This window comes from Pantherophis guttatus, chromosome 3 (genome assembly GCF_059756535.1).
Source record: "Pantherophis guttatus breed Tessera chromosome 3, ASM5975653v1, whole genome shotgun sequence".
NCBI lineage: Eukaryota > Metazoa > Chordata > Lepidosauria > Squamata > Colubridae > Pantherophis > Pantherophis guttatus.
The window spans coordinates 179,491,681-179,503,502 of NC_142065.1; the positions used below are offsets into that span (position 1 = coordinate 179,491,681).

Below are 11,822 nucleotides of genomic sequence, written 5' to 3' on the forward strand. Positions count from 1 at the left end.
TATTCCATTTTTTATTATTCAACTTTGCTTTAATCTACTTTTATACAATACAATGAGCCTAAGAAAGCCACAGTATCAGGCCGATGACAACAATATGTGGAAAGTGGCATAGATGAAAAATAGATACTACAGGAACAAAGTCAAAGTTACCAAGACAACCAATAACCCTGGATGCCTTTGCAACAGCAGGCGCAAGGAATAAAAAAGCTCCTGCCTATCAGGAAGCAAAAACGCCATCGCCGTGCTTCTTGAAATCAGGGCCTTAGGTACTGCGTGCACCTTCCATAGAAAGCTACGGCAAAATTGTGCTGTTTGTGTCCCAGCACCCTCGCTTATACAAGGAAAGCTCAGGGAGCAGGTGGAAAAGGGATTAGGCGCACATCCTCACTGCCACACGGGAAAAGAGGAGGCGTACGCAATTCTCCAAATACAATGAAGAGGAGGGAAGGTGGAAATACGGTTTTCTCTTTGACCCATTAAACCAAACGCGTCCCAAATAGAAAGCAGGGTGACGCTTCTCCCCGCGCTTCCATCTCTATTCCCACATATTTGTACACAGTACGATCGATTCCGCCCAGACGGACAGGGAAGAGAGAGAGAGGAAAGAGGCGCCGAACACCCGGCTGCTCTGAAAGCCGAGGCGCCCAGGAAGCCTTCAACCCACCGGCCAGCAACCCGGCTGCTTTAGGCAGCCCAGCGGAGAGGACGACAGCGCAGCTGAGGAGCTGCCGGAGCCGCCTCCGCCACTACTACCGCCGTCCCCTCCCCCACCCACCCACCCAGGCACACGAAGCAGCAATGCGGCTCCCCAGGCTGCGCTCGCACCCAGCGGCGAGCAGGCAGGGCCTAGTCGGGTTCCGGGAAAGGGGGATTGCGAAGGCCGCGCCGCCGCGCACAAAGTTGGAGAAGTTAAACCACAACAAAAGCCCCGGGAAGGGAGCAGAGTTTTGCCGCCCCAACTCAATTTTCCTCCGAGGCAACTTGCACCGCGACAGCCCGTCGCCGTAGCCGCCCCTTGCACACCTCCCCTTCCTGGAGAGGCTCGGTCCCCCCTCACACTTGCCGGGGGACAGCAGGATGGGGAGGGGGGTCCCTGGGGAAACCTTCGGAGAGAGGCGGGCGCGCTTTCAGCTGCCACCCCTAAAATCTCTTCTGCGCGGAACGACCCTCCCCCGAGAGGAAGAAGAGGAGGAGGAGGAGGCGCAGCCAGCTCTTTCCCTGCCAGAGGCACCCCCGTTTCCCGAGGCGGCTCCCCTATTCTTCTCCCACCCCTTCGAGCCAGACGGCCGAGACGCCCCCTTCTCTTTAAAGAGAAAGCAGGAGAGGAAGATGTTAAAGCCCAACTTCAGATCACTTCGCTCCCCTTTCCATTATTCATTCCCCGCTCGAGGGAACCGCACGCCCCTCATTAAGGAGCAGCAGACAACCAGACAGACACCTCCCCCTTTCGGGTGCAAAGCCCCTCAAGTTGCGGGGGGAAGGGGGGCAGCAGGAGAAGAACCAGTCTGGCTGCCAGGTCGTCTCCCCCCGTTTTGGTCTTCCCGGCATCAGCTCCGGCAGTTCCTTCGCCTTCCCCGGCAGCGCCGCGCGCAAGCTCGGGTTATCAGACAGCGCGCAGCCGGGAGCGCCCCTCTTGCTATCCACCTCCCCCTCCCCACCCACCCCCCATCCAGCCTGTTCCGCAGAGAAGGGGCCCGGCGGCCGAGGCGCACAGCCGCTTCTATTTACCGAGGTCAGTAAAGTCTCCGGCTCTTCTCGCTCAAGCTGCCGCCAGCGCTGACCTTTGCTTTGTAAGAGGAAGCTGGAGCTGCTGAGTCTTCCGCGGCCGCCATGTTCCCGTTTTAATCACTGGCTGGTTGTTTATTTCAATGGAGACCCTCCCACAGCTCACCCTCCTCCTCTCCGCAAAGCTCCCCAGCCAGAGAGGAGGGACTGGGAGGGACGCCGCCGCCGCCGCCGCCACTCCCTGCGACGGAAAGAGGGCGCGCGCACCCCAGCCCGTCCGCGGCCGTCGTCTTGGCGGGGCGGTTCGCCGAGAGGAAACTTCCTTTGCGACTTAACGCTGGGACGTAAACCGGTGTCTTGGAACAGGGGAAAGGGGAAAAAAACAAAAAAACAAAAGCAACGAAAGAAGCCGTGACCGAAGCAAGAAGGCAGATAGGAAAAGATGCCATTGCACGTATCGTTAACAAAAGAGAAATGGAAACCCAATCGGTGTGATTCATCGATTTCCTTTCCTTGGACGACTAAAGACGCTCAGTTTTGCCCAACCATTTAAAAGACCCGATGATCATAAGCACATTGGCGCTCTGTCTCCCTCCCTCCCTCCCTCCCTCTCTGTCTCAAGATGAAACGCTTTTCTAACTAAGGGAACGCGAGTTCTGTCACCATAAATCTGTGGAGGAATAACATTACGCCCCACGTATAAGCTGGGTGAGATGGCATGCCGCGCGGTTTGAAAGTAAATCCTTGCGGTTTTGAATACAGAAAACAATGACACCTTTCAGCATAGACCCAGCTTTTCAGATGAGTTATGTACTTTGGGGAGTATTTGAAAGTTCAGGATGTTCCAGGCCTATCAGGTATGACACCAAAACTCTTCATGATCTTAGGCCATGATCACTTCCATTTAGTTTTTTAACTGTTGCGTTATTAACATTTGAACTAACATTTCCTGTTCATCTTGATATGCCTATAAGCCGGGTGGTGCGTTGACTAAGAGGTGCTTTGAGTTAAGTTGCCTTATCAACGAATTGGCTGAATTCACACAAGTTTTTTTTTTTAAATCAGAACTTGTTGCATAAATCATAGATCTATGCAACCCTAAGCCAAGATCAATAATACAATGATTTAACATCTGTGGAATCATAGTAAACAGAAGTTTTAGCAAGCCTAGGATAGAATGAGCAATAGCAATTTTTATCAAGTTTTTCCTGTTAAAAATTACCTTGTAAAAATGCAGAAGAAATGTGCAAAGAATCTTCTAGTTTATCTGTTGAAACTGCATATAAAATTGATACTTTTCATATTGGTTTGCAGTAAAGTAAATTTCAATAATTTGAGTTTATATTGCCTTAATACTCAGAACATAATAAAATTAAGATCAATTACATACCAGTAGATAAACTTCATTTGGATTAAATGTTTCTATATTTTTGTATAGCATATAGAAGTGATACCCTAGGCGTTTCACACTAAAAGTGTTACAAAGGGGGGAGACAGATTTAAACAGTTTAAGGCTCAGAACATTAACAATGTAAAAAAAAAGAAGCCTTAGCCCAGCCTTCTCTAAATAATAAAGTACGTTTCCCAAATGTGTAAATTGCAATGTCCAGAATTCCCCAGCCAGCAAGTTTATTGCTGAAAGTACAGGTTCTCGATTTACGACCACAATTAAGTCCAAAATATATGTTAAGTGAGACATTTGTTAAGTTAGTTTTGCTCCATTTTACAGCACGGTTGTTAAGTGAATCACTACAGTTGTTCAGTTAGTAACACAGTTGTTAAATGAATCTGCCTTCCCCATTGACTTTTCTTGTCAGAAGGTTGCAAAAGGTGATCACATCACCCCGGAACACTGCAACAGTCATGAATATGAGTGAATTGCCAAGCATCTGAATTCTGATCATCTGAACATGGGGATGCAATGGTCACAGGTGTGAAAAATGGTTGTAAGTCACTTTTTTCAGTGTTGTTATAACTTCAAAGGGTCACTAAATGAATTGTTGTAAGTCAAAGTCTACCTGTACTGGGGTTGAAGTCAGCATATCTGGAGAATACTAAGTTTGTAGAAAGCTGCCTTAACCTACGCCAAAAAGGTTGTCTGGTGAAAGTTAATGGAAGAAAAGTCAGAGGCTAATTTTTCTTGTTAATGTCCCTATTTCTTCTCTTCATGTTGGGTGGTTCATAAACCTGCAGAAGATCCTTCTGTCATTGACTTCAGTTAAATAGAATCAATTGTTTTTTGCCTGCTTTTGTATGAGATATGTCATTTTAAAAGAGATTTTAAAATAGAACAAGCTAGTGTTTATTAATAGGTTTAAAGTGAAAATTAACATCTGAAGGAAGTAACTAGATTAAATTGGTATGTGCAATTTAATCTAGCCAAGGACCAATTTAATCTTCTACCTCTCCTTGTTAGTGTGATAAATAATTTTATTTCATAAAGTATTTTAAATTTTGTACCTAATCTCATTTTATGGAAATAAATCTTGTTTAGTTCAACTAGAAATCTTTCCAACAGAGCATATTCAGTGTAACATATCTGGTAGGGTTGTGTTCATTTGGTTATTCTATTTTTACAAGTGGAACTTGATATAGAATGCTATAGTTATTTCACAAAGGTGTGAAATGTGTTGCTTATTGTGTTGTTTTTCAAACTATCTGCTACATTCCATAATTAGCTTACAGACAATGACTACATGAAACCAAGATTTTTTCTATGCCACTACAATGCCATTTGTCATCTGTAGTTCTGTAGGCAGCTCAATTGCTGCTCTGGAATAAATACTGTAAAAAAAGATATTTTACCGCAATTCCTCCCCCCCACCTCTCTCTCTCTCTTTCTTTCATTCATTCAATTTGTACAGCAACTCATCTCAACAAATTATTCTGGGCAGCAAACAAAATTAAAATAAAGTAAAACAATGTGGGAATGACCTTGGGGAAAGGAGGGAAGACATGCTGCCTAGGAAACAATCAGACAAGGGAGGCAAAAACCCCCGGTGACTTAACAATCAGGGGAAAAAAGTTATAAAGGACTCACCCTAATGGATCAAGCAGTTAAAAATAACAGTGGGAAGTTTGTACTTTCAGACTTGAAAGTTTCTGTTAATGTAGTCTTACAATAAAGGAGATTTAGCTCATCAAATCATGTTTCCTTTCTTGTTTACCCGGGAGGGATGACATAACAACAATACAAAAAATAAAATACAGGTAGTCCTTGATTTACAACAGTTCGTTTAGTGACTATTCAAAGTTACAACAGCACTGAAAAAAGTGACTTATGACTGCTTTTCACACTTATGACCATTGCAGCATCCTCATGGTCACATGATCAAAATTCAGATGCTTGGCAACTGGTTCACATTTATGACGGTTGCAGTATCCTGGGGTCATCAGCTTTTGCGACCTGACAAACAAAGTCAATGGGGAAGCCCGATTCAGATTAACAGTCATGTTACCAATTTAAATGCAATGATTCATTTAACAACTGTGGCAAGAAAGGTCGTAACATGGGGCAAATTCACTTAACAAATGTTTCACTTAGCAACATAAATTGCTAAGCTGTACATAGCAGCTAAGAAAAAAAAATACTTGAAACACACACACACATGCCACATGACAAACTGCTTTCAAAATTACCCATAATTTCAGCAGCAGTTTGCCATGATGGAAGGGCTGGTATTAAGAACCATGTTTGAAGATTTTATGGTGCAAGCAGGCTATTCTTTAGGTCCTATCCATTGTATTTAAAAAATAGTATTTGTTTATAACATTTTCAACAGTGTTTTAAAAAAACAATAATTTATTTCTTATAGTGCATTGAACTACTGCAATACTGTAAGTTTTAGATGCTTTCTGCTACCATGTGATTTTTAATTTTGTTTGCTAATATTACCTGTAAATCAGATTAAACAATACAAGCATGAAACTGGTGATCTCCATGATGCCCCTATTATAGCTTGTGGTTTCAGTCACTGTCAGTCATCTGACTTCCCTCCAAAGCAATGAGAAATAAGGCCTAACAGATTCTTATCCATTATGAAACTGTGATTGGATTTTGTCCGTGTTAGGGGGAAAATGTCACCTCTCTGCAATTTTTAAAAATGATTTGGAAAAAAAAAAGACTTTAAGTTTTCATGCAAGTGTCACACTTCTACAGTAGCTTCTCTTTTTTTTTTTTTTTCAGATTACTGCCTAAATCTAAAATGAATTGTGGCCAATTTGTAAATCATAAACATCTTTAACCTATTACAATTTTTTCAGGCTTCTATGGAAGCCCAAAACAATGGTCTATCTTAATAAATAGGAGTGGGACACTGTGCTTGGACAAATTACTTCTGGATAATTTTCAAAACAGCTAACAATGTAGATTATCTCACTTTTCTTGGGCTGAAGAAGAAATAAAGGCAATATCAGAGTGAGTTGCACTGACAGAGTATTTCCTATCACTTTCAAATAACATCATATGAAATTTTTATGTTCTCTACTTTGTTCATACTTTTTAGGTATTCTGTATGTCAATTGATTCTATTCAGTTGAATCTAAAGATTTGGATGTAGTACTTTAAAGCCTGAAAAATTGTTTTTCTCTTTCAGAAACAGGATGTTCTGCTACTTCCTGCTGTAGACTATCAACAGAAATATGTACTGAATGAAGATATTTAATGTATGACACACAGCAGTCACTGTCAGTTTCACTCTTGCAAGTTATATCCAAATTTTAAATGTGCTAGTAGTATTCAGAAACAAGATTCAGCTTCAGATCTATTTGTAACAGTTTTCCTTACTGTAGGCATCATGCTAGTTTGCATTTTAAAAAGGATCTATTAAAAAGTACAAATTACTACAGTAAAATTGGACTGCAAAGTAAAGGCTGCCCTAAACTTGTATATCACACTCACTACTATATTTAGAGTTAGAATCAGAGTGATATGGTGTGCGCTTGGACCACAGTACCCTGGATTTCAGTATTGACTTGGGCCAGGGAGCATTCATACTGTATCAGCTTCTCCGTAAAGTATATCATATGGCCTTGACCAAATTAGCCTCTCTAATAACAATCTGCCAGATTATTAACATAAAGGAGGAAAGTTTCATGGATGTGACCTTAAACTTTTTAAGATAACGTAGTTAACCTTCAAACATCTGTGGGATGCAACATTATTTAACTGGATTGTATTTCAAGTCCCCTGAAATTGGGGAAGGGTGGGAGAGAGACAGAAAAAGAGTGATATTGGAATGTGTATTATTTTCAGCTAGTAGATTCTAATTATTTTGTACTCTGTAAATAATGCCAGAAGTTGTAATCTTAAGAACAGTGCAATATTATTCTAAACAAATGTCTTGTATTTGAGGACTATTTGTAACCCACCTGAATATCATGACAATCATGTCAGCATTCTTTTTTCTGGAGCAAAACACATTTGATTGGCTTCACCATGTGGTTATTTTAATTAGGCGTTGCCAGATGTGGTTTCAGACCTATGCAGATAGCAAATTGTGTCCCCTGCCAATCAGTTGATGATGTCATTGGTACTTTCCATTGTGCCAGGTCCTAACTTGTCATGCTTTTTTACTTTTATTATTATGGGATAAAACTTTATCATCCCAGAAGGAAGATAAGATCTGGCATTACAAAAACTGGCCAGTGATGTCATTGAATAATAAACATGGGGCTCAATTTTTTTCTAGAGTGGTTTGAAGCTTGTTAGATCCATGAATGGTACTAGCTATGAGATCTATTCATATATAAATGGATTTCATACACCTTAAGGCATGAACAATGTTGTTTCATCAATTTTTGCTATTCTTACCAACTGTACATTAGGAAGTTCATAGAAAAAATATGATTGTAAGACTTAATTAGGTTATTTTTTCTGGATAACGTTCACACAACTATAGTTAATGCTTTTATGTTTAATTAATAGAAAAAAAGCACTCATACATATAATAGAGAAAATGAAATAATATAGTTTCAGACTTACAATAAGAAGACAGGGAGGGAGGGAGGAAGGAAAACATATTAACAATTCCATGAGTTTTGACATATTGTTCAAAAGTCTGTCCTTTTCCTTTGTCAAAAAAGACCTTCATAGGTGGACAAACACATATCAATGACCTACTGGTCCAGAACAGGTGTAGGTTTCTTTTTCTTTTAGTCAACTCCTCACCCAAACATTAATACATTGCACTAAACCACAATATGCTTTGTTGTTTAATATGCTTTGCTAAATGTAATGTGCAAACCTATCTCTTGTGTTTTGCAAATCACTGTTTATGGTTTAGCATGATATATGAGCCCAGCTAACTGTGTCTTAGAGAACAAACAATGGTTTTAAAATTGAACCTTAATGTGATGTATGAATCCCCTTGTCAACTACAGTGATGTCTTGTACCACCTATTTTCAACATTTTCTTTTTGTTTATAGAATATTCTGTAAGCAAACATTTTTCATATAACTCTAAATTGTTAGAAATAAAACTTACATATCAAGAGGCGTTTAAAAAGCAACTAATATTTTGCTTATAAACAAACACACTACTTTTTTCAAGGAATAATATAACATAAAATATGAGTTGCCATGTGTGAGTTGGTGGCAATATAAATTTTCTAAATAAATAAATGTAAGAGGTATATGGAATTATTTTACTATTTCAAAAATATCCCACTTATCAAAGAATATCTACTGTTCCCTTTGGACCTCCAATGCTCACCCCACAACAGGTTGGGAACTGTCACCTTAGGCCTCAGCTAAAAATTTTGTGCGCAGGTAAAATCTCATTGATTTTAAAAGCAGCAGGCTGGTGATTCAAAATTTAAACATACACACACGTTGGAATTAAGACAGCTTAGGTTTTGGGGATGGAAGAGCAACAATGATTTGTGTTGGAAAGATCAGCCAAATACACTTAGCTCCTTGCTTTCAGACTAAGCCTTTGACACTGTGGAGTAGTGTTTCATATTTAATGAACTGCTTGTTCTCTACTTCAGAGCATACTCTAATTATCTCACTAGCTGCTGTCTCCTAAGGCTTCTTAATTACCAGGAGTATATATACTCAACCTTGTACTTTATGTAGATAGATGGTTCTCCCTTATTGTTTCTGCCTGGTAGAGATCTTGAGACAAGTCAAAACATAGATAAGATTTTTTTTAAAAAAAACTAAGAATGAAAGAGCCATTGGCAAAATTCACAGCTGATGCTGATATTATCTTATTTTGCCAGACATTACTTCGCAGAAAATTCTGAAACATGGCTAAGCAAATATTTATTCTTACAAAAGCAATGTTCACAAAGATTTTTTTTCCAAAAACAAAATGATTTCAGATCACTCTTAGTCTCAGTAGCTAAAATAGTGGAGGAAATGGATAATGGATCTGAAACATAATTATTCTTCTAATTCAGGAGTAGAGTTGTTGTTAAGAAGGATGGCCATTAGCCAAGTTGATAGCGGTAGAAACGAGTTCAATAATATCTGGAGAAACACCATTTTTTCATTTGCATTTTAGCTGCATGATTCTAAGAAAACTTCAGGTTTGTCTTTGAAAGGCAGTCCATCTTGATTTGATCCTTCCAAAGGTTACAGTTCAAACCAATACTTGCCTATTTTTTCAGTTGTACTTATCCCAATAAGTGGCTATATAATGTGCAACATAGAGGAAGTTTAAGATTTACATGGGATATAGCATAGAATAGATAATGTCCCACATGGCGATATAGCAAATGTTCTAGAACAGCAAATCAGAAGAAATAAGCTTAATTTTGTTTTTACTCTGACTTTTAGTTGCTAAGATTAAGGTCATACTACATCAACCGAAACTCATCTTGCTTAGTATGTAGTTGCTACTAGTAGGCAGTCAGAAAATAATACAGGTAGTCCTCAACTTGTAACATCTTGTTTAGTGACCATTCAAAGTTACAACGGCACTGAAAAAAGTGACTTATGATCCTTTCTCACACTTATGACCGATACAGCATCCCCATGGTCATGTGATTTACATTTGGATACTCAACAAATGCTTCATATTTATGAAGGTTGCAGTGTCCCGGGATCATGTGATCTCCTTTTGCAACCTTTGAACAAGTCAAGGGGGATGCCATATTAACTTAATAATCGTAACTTAACAGATGCAGTGATTCACTTAACAAATGTGGCATGAAAAGTAAAATTGGGCAAAACTCACTTCACAAATTTCTCACTTAGCAACATAAATTTTGGACTCAATTGTGGTTGTAAATTGAGGACTATCTGTACAACCAGACTAACCTTACGTCGAATCATGGAGTCCCTATTCAGTCTTCATGACAAAATAGATAGTGAAATAACTATTGTTTGTGAATTTGTGGAACACGTCAATTTCATCTAAGTTGGCCATCATCTATTTATCTAATACCACTAAAACTTTCATTGTAATGTAACATGTTTCCTTTGGTTTCTTCTATGCTTTAGCAGCAGCTTAATTGGGTGCTCTTTGAAACTTTTTGAAAATAGCAGTGATACACTGCTATTTTATATGTAAAAAATATGTACAGTAAGTACTTTGGTTTTATTGTATATTTGTAATCTGCTAGGAAATAGTAAAAAGAAAACATGTAAAAGAACATTACAAGAAGTAACTTCCTTCCTTCCTCCCATATACCCATTTATTATAAGAGCTGATTAAACAAGTCAAATAAAGATACACTATTTTTTCCCCCAAATATTGCATACTTCTGAAATAATCTAAAAGGAACGTTCAGACTTCTTATAGAGAGAGAGATTTGAGAAAATGTTTCTTGATTATTCAATAAAAATATTATTAATTCTTCCTTGAATTGTTTCAAAGTAATTTCATTTCATTTCATTTATTCGAATTTCTATACCGCCCTTCTCCTTTCGGACTCAGGGCGGTGAACAGCCAGATAAAAAACATCTATACAAACATCACAGTTAAAAAATAAAGTTAAAATAATTTATAAATTTGGCCCATAATTTAAAACTTGTCAATTAAAATAAATATTAAAATTTTAAAACTAACCCTAAAATCAGGACAGACCGGCTAGCTGAAAAAAATAAGTTTTTAGGGCCCGACGAAAAATCCGGAGGTCGGAGATCACTCGTATCTCTGGGGGTAGATTGTTCCATAGGGTAGGTGCCACCACAGAGAAGGCTCTCCTCCTGGGGGTCGTCAGCCAGCATTGTCTGGCCGACAGCACCCTGAGGAGGCCCTCTCTGTGGGAGCGAACCGGCCGGTGGGAGGCTATTGGTGGCAGAAGGCGGTCCCGTAAGTACCCTGGCCCTAAGCCATGGAGCGCTTTAAAGGTGATCACCAACACCTTGAAGCGCACCCGGAAGTCCACCGGAAGCCAATGCAGCTCGCGCAGGAGAGGAGTCACATGGGAGCACCCCGTCGCTCCCATAATCCCCCGCGCAGCCGCATTCTGCACCAGTTGGAGCCTCCCGGTGCGCCCCAAGGGGAGCCCCATGTAGAGAGCGTTACAATAGTCCAGACGAGAAGTGACGAGTGCTTGAGTGACCGTGCGTAGGGAGTCCCGGTCCAGAAAGGGGCGCAACTGGCGTATCAGGCAAAGCTTCTTGCGCTGCAAGATTCCCCCCTCTCGCAGGCCTGGCCCTCTATGTTATCGAGGGCCCACCTTAATGACGGATCTTGGGACCCTGAGAGGTGGCATGTCGCAAAAAGGGGATTGAGGGGTTTTTTAAAGACTTTTTTAAATAGACTTTTAAGGGGTTCTGAGGGTGGGGGAGGTTATGTGGGTTTGGGGGAAAAGCCACGGGGGTTGCAGACCAGTAATACGAGGACAATATCTTCTCTCCCTACTGCCAATATTTATCCTAGTTCTACTGCATCTCTCTTGAGTAACTGTTGAATTATATTGTTTATTATCTAGTCTGTCCCTCATCATAGGCATGGGGACTGATATTGTCATCTGTTTTTTTCAGCACATTATCAGCCACAAAGAAAACATCTTCAACCCAAAACCTTTCAGTATACAGTAAATAGGAAGGGACACATATCTCAGGACTCTTATCTGATTTCACAAAGCTTGTTGATTTGTTTCTCCTCCAAAATTTCATTTGAGATTAACTTCAATTTAAA

At 40.2% G+C, this 11,822-nt stretch overlaps 1 protein-coding gene and 1 long non-coding RNA gene across 10 annotated transcripts in view; one reads left to right on the top strand and one right to left on the bottom strand.

Moving 5' to 3' along the window:
- NCOA2 (nuclear receptor coactivator 2) overlaps positions 1-2,051 on the bottom strand; it is a 133,308-nt gene extending 131,257 nt beyond the window's left edge. For 4 of the 9 annotated variants that reach the window (XM_034429952.3, XM_034429951.3, XM_034429950.3 and 1 more), the window contains exon 1: positions 1,729-2,051. The gene's annotated coding sequence lies outside the window, so the exon portion shown is untranslated. The remainder of the gene's footprint in view (positions 1-1,728) is intronic. The other 5 variants (XM_087890666.1, XM_087890665.1, XM_034429945.2 and 2 more) reach the window with 3 other exon arrangements.
- Positions 1,932-10,539, top strand: LOC117672876 (uncharacterized). The gene is made up of 2 exons (XR_004593406.3): positions 1,932-2,582; positions 6,321-10,539. It is a non-coding gene; the product is annotated as an uncharacterized LOC117672876 (long non-coding RNA).
- The last annotated feature ends 1,283 nt before the right edge of the window (positions 10,540-11,822 follow it).